The sequence below is a fragment of the Dipodomys merriami genome, unplaced genomic scaffold, assembly GCF_024711535.1.
Source record: "Dipodomys merriami isolate MVZ:Mamm:240054 unplaced genomic scaffold, mDipMer1.0.p SCAF_1, whole genome shotgun sequence".
Taxonomy (NCBI): domain Eukaryota; kingdom Metazoa; phylum Chordata; class Mammalia; order Rodentia; family Heteromyidae; genus Dipodomys; species Dipodomys merriami.
This window is the reverse complement of record NW_027202270.1, coordinates 83,913,525-83,918,725: the sequence shown is the minus strand read 5'-3', so window position 1 is coordinate 83,918,725 and position 5,201 is coordinate 83,913,525.

Here is a 5,201-nt window from a genome sequence, read left to right as displayed (position 1 = left end):
AGATCAGGAAGAGAGAGCAGTTTGAAGCCATGCAGGAACAAAAGTTGATAGGACCCATCTCTCCATCTCAACCAATAAACCAAGTTTGTTGGTACTAACAGAGAAAATTAACTGGGACTAAGGCCCTGGGATAGCATCTTGGCCAAGTAGGCCAAAACCAGATGCAAAAGACATTGTTTCAGCACATCTTTCCTCTGCCCTTCCCTAGCTTCGTCTAGTTTTAGTGTCCTGATTAGGAATTAATAACTACTCAGAATTTTGTGGGACCCAACTCCCAAACACCTAATTATAATAGGATCAACCAATCAGAACACAACCCAGAATATAAGAACTCCCAGAGCTGGAGGAGGAAGTATGGCTCACACCTGTAATCTTAGCTACTCAGGAGGCTGAAATCTGAGGACCATAGTTCCAAGCCAGCCAGGGAAGCAAAGTCCATGAGACTCTTAATTCCAATTAATCACCAGAAAACCAGAGGTAAACCTGTGGTTCAAAGTGGCATATGACTAGCCTTGAACCAAAGAAGCTCAGGGACAACATCAAGGGCTTGAGTTCAAGTCCCATGACAAAACAAAAAACTCTAGACTCAGAGATAGAGACACAAAGAACCCTTCTAGGGAAGAAAGGATGGACAGTTGACAGAGTGGCAATAGTAGCAGCAGCTTTCAAGCTAGATACATCTTTTCAGAATAAATAGCTTCACATTTATCTTCCATTGTCCTGGACTTCATTCACCAAACTCTTAAGACACAAACCCAAGGAGGCCACAGCAGAATGGAGCTGCAACACTGGTAGGCCTTGTTTGCCCTGAGCTGTAATTTGCAATACTAAGCAGGCTTTACCTCCTTCAGGGCTGCAAGCCTGGTGGTCTTCGTAGGCTACTGAGTCAAAAGGGCTATGGGGGCCCCAGCCTGCTGAAAGTAACAGCAGAAAATTTCACCTACATGGGAGGCAGATACAAAAGAATTTGTAGAGTCTGAGTTGGCATGGGCCAAAACATGACTAGGGCATGGTTTAATTGGTAGCAAGTGTAAGGCCTGGAGTTCAAACCTCAATAGTGCTTCCCCACAACAAAATGTCTTTGAACAAGGTTTACTTTGACATATTGTAGTAAAACTTGGGAATGCCTAGACTAATGATATATACCTTAAAAGGAATTTAATCAGAGAAGGAAAAGGATTCCAATTAAAATTCCGAAAGAACAAGGTCACCTGGAAAATTACCTCATTTCACTCTTTCTACCCAATCTTGAGATCATTCCAGGTGACACCAGTATTAATATGAACATCTGGTCACCCCAGAACTATATGTGTCTATTCCACTGCTAGTCCTCTTCCCCTACTTCAGAAAACTAAATAGTTACTTAGACCACTTGTTCAAGCTCATCAGGATTTAGAATAGTTCTACATTCCTCTCCACCTGCAAACCACACTTTCCATCGTTCCATAAAACAGTGATTCCCCTCTGACATCCCATGATGTCTCACATGATCTCTTGATAGAAGTCTCCTATTCCCTTTCACATACCTTGGGACAAGGTGACCGACCCATAAATCCCAACTACAGTCAGTCTCCCTCCCCTCTCAGAGCTGAATATACTCCTGAGCTGCAGAGCCCACTTAGCTCTTCTGCAAGTAACTGACCTGAACTTCTACCTGGGTCCTCAATGGCTTCAACACTAGCAATTCTCCATCCCTCATAAGCTCCTATCTACTCTTCATTGGTGTCCAAATTTCCACCTTGCTTTCGAAGTCCTTGCACTGTTCCCAGCTCTCCTCACTCCAGGAAGGGGACCAGGTATACAATCAGACTTCCTTAAAGATACTTTGTGAGCTATTAGTATACAGCGATTGTTTTTTTTTTTTCTTTTTTGGTGCTAGTTCTGGGTCTTAAATTCAGGGCCTGGGCACTATCCCTGAACTTTTTTGCTCATGGCTAGCACTCGACCACTTGAGTCACAGCTACTCCTGGGCTTTTGGTAGTTAATTAGAGATAAACAGTCTCGTGGACTTCCCTGCTGAAGCTGGCTTCAAATTGTGATCCTCAGATCTCAGCCTCATAAGTAGCAAGTATTACAGGCATGAGCCACTACACTCAGACCTACAGTGAAATAGTTTAAACTAAGATATAACACATTAGAAAAAAAAATTTTCAATGTAGAATAATCATTTATCACCTTCTCCTGTATCTTCAAGGATAATTCACCTTTCCAACTGCACTTCATAAAACCAGCTGTGCTCTGCCTCAGACCTTTTCCTGCTTTGATTCATTCACATCCCTCTTTTGTGGTTTACCTCTTCCTTCTGGCCATACTGCCTTTATTCCTCACCAGCTTCTCTGTAAACCTTAGACTATGTTTTTCCCAGAATATTCTCCCTAGGTAGTCTCATCCATTCCCACAGATTTCTACCATATGCTGATGGCATCCACATGCACACTCAGTCATCCAGATTCAAATATCCACATGCTTGCACACCTTCACCTCAACAACCAAAGCCCACTGACTTCACCGGCTCACGTCTCTGCATTCTTGTTTTGCTTAAGAAAACACATATCCACTTATTTTCCTAAAATAGAAAAATGAAGGCACTTGTGGCTCTTCTTCCTTCACTTTCAGGCTGAAGTCTCTAAGTTCAGATGAGTTTACTCTAAAATGTACCTCCAAGTATCCCTAGCTTATCATTTCCAGTGTCACTACCCCTCACATTTTTAACTTGACACACTGTATTTAACACAGAACTATACTGGTGTCTTGCAGCCTAGGCTATACTTAGGGAACTGAAAAAATCCTAATGCTTGAGGTACTGCCTTAGACCAATTATCCCGCAGTCACTGTGAGTGGAACCCAGGCATCAACTCTTTTTTACATATCTCCATGATTCCAACATGCAGCTACATTTAAATTTCAAAAAGGGGAGGTATGAGCCCACAAATAGAAAATGCAAGAAAAAGAAAAACAAATCTAAGAGATTGAAACCTCTTCAAACAACTAAAAATAATTAATAAAAAGAAACTACAACTAAACAAATCTGAGTGAATCTGAAAACCCCGAGAATAGAATCATGGAAGATTATTAGAATAAAAGGCCATTCATAAAAAGAAATGAAATTGCTGGACAGTGGTGGCTCACATCTGTAATCCTAGCTACTCAAGATACTGAAATCTGAAGATGAAGGTCCAAAGCCAGCCTGGGAAGAAAATTCCCCCTGAGATTGTTATCTCCAAAAAGAGCAAAAAAAAAAAAAGCACAGGGACAGAGCTCAGGCCCTGAATTCAAGCCCCATCCAAAAAAAGAAATTATACTGCAAGAATATCTTTACCAGCAAAACATCTGACAAAGGCTTAATATCCAAAATAAACAAGGAGCTCAAGAAATTAGTCCTCCAAAAGCTAGTAAGTCAATCAATAAATAGGCAAAGGAACTAAGGAGAGTCTTCTCAGAAGAGGTAAGAATGGCAAAGAAACACATGAGGAAATGTTCATTATCCCTGGCCATAAAGGAAATGCAAATCAATACAACCCTGAGATTCCATCTCACCTCAGTTAGACTGGTCAACATTGTGAATTTGAAATGTTGGTGAGGATGTGGGGAAAAGGAACCCTATTGCACTGTTGGTGGGAATGTAAACTAATACAACCACTCTGGACAGCAGTCTAGAGGTTCCTCAAAAAACTAAACATGGATCTTCACTATGACTCAGCCATACCACTCCTAGGCATCTACCCAGAACATCAATAGCCAGGATACATGAAGATACTTGCACATCCATGTTCATTGCTGCACTATTCAGAATAGCCAAGTTATGGAAACAGCCCAGATGCCCCATGATAAATGAATGAATGAAAAAAATTTGGTATCTATACACAGTAGAATTTTATACATCCATTAGAAAGAATAATATTATGTCAATTGCAAGGAAATGGATGGATCTAGAACAAATCATGTTAAGTAAGCGAAGCCAAGAGAGAAAAATGGCACATACTCACTCATATGAGGAAGACAGAGCTAAAAACACCCTGGAACATGATAAATTATATAGGACACTAGTGAGACCAGAGAAGGAGACTCTTAGGGGAGGAACACAAAGGTGCAATGTCTATGTGCCTCTAATCATATAAAATAATGTATATCAAAATGAACTCCAAGATATGGAAACAAGGTTTTTCATTGTTGTTTTTGGTTTTTTTTTGCTTGTTTGTTCATTTTTTATGTCTTTGGAAGGGTAAGGTGAGGTTCAGAAATGGTGGAAAAAAGGGTGAACAAATGTAGCCATGGTACTCAGTAGACACTATGTTGAAAATGAACTATACAATTTGTGGGTGATGAGAGCAGGGGAAAACTGTGAGGAAAGAAATGACAGTGTTCAAAAAGAAATGTACTTATTACCTGACTTATGTAACTGTAATCCTTCTGTACAGCACCTTTATAATAACAAAACTTCAAAAAAATTAAAAAACAACTGTCTGCAATGTGAGATGATAGAAGACATACAGGTAAAATTCTTCAACGTACCAAAGGAAGAAAAAGAAAATGGAAAATCTAGACTATTCCAGCCTGCTAGCCTGTTCTTCAGGAATGAAAAACATTTTTTTCAGACAGACATACAGTCTACTACTCAGAAATTGCTGTATACAGAATATACTTCATTTTATAAGTCTGTACTGAGTAATCTGGAGTATGGGTTCCACTTAGAAATATAAAATACGTGAAATATATGCACCGTTGAGAAGTCCTGTGGTCTTGCTAAGGTAAAACAGCTCAGTGCAAACAAATTTCACAACAAAAGTACTGTTGGGCATTTCATTTGAATTGTTTCCTTCTGTTTTTGTAGAATTTAATCCCAATTTTCAGCTGATCAAATTCCTCTAACTTTAAATGAAAGCAAAGAAACACTTCCAATATAGTGATATTAAAAATATCACTTTCATTGCAAAAAGGTATCATGCATTTATATATTTATCAAAATATTAAAACTATTTCGTTTTGCCAGATTTATATTTTCATGTTTTACAGATAATCTAGAAATAATTTTAGAATTCCAATGACAACTGTTCAATCTCCCCAATACTATATGTAGTTTTCTCTCATAATTTCTGAACAAATTCAACCACACATACTAATTTTATAAGATTGATCCATAGTACTATATTCTAAGACTTGCCATAAGGAAAAGAAAAGACTCAGTCAAGTTGATAATTACA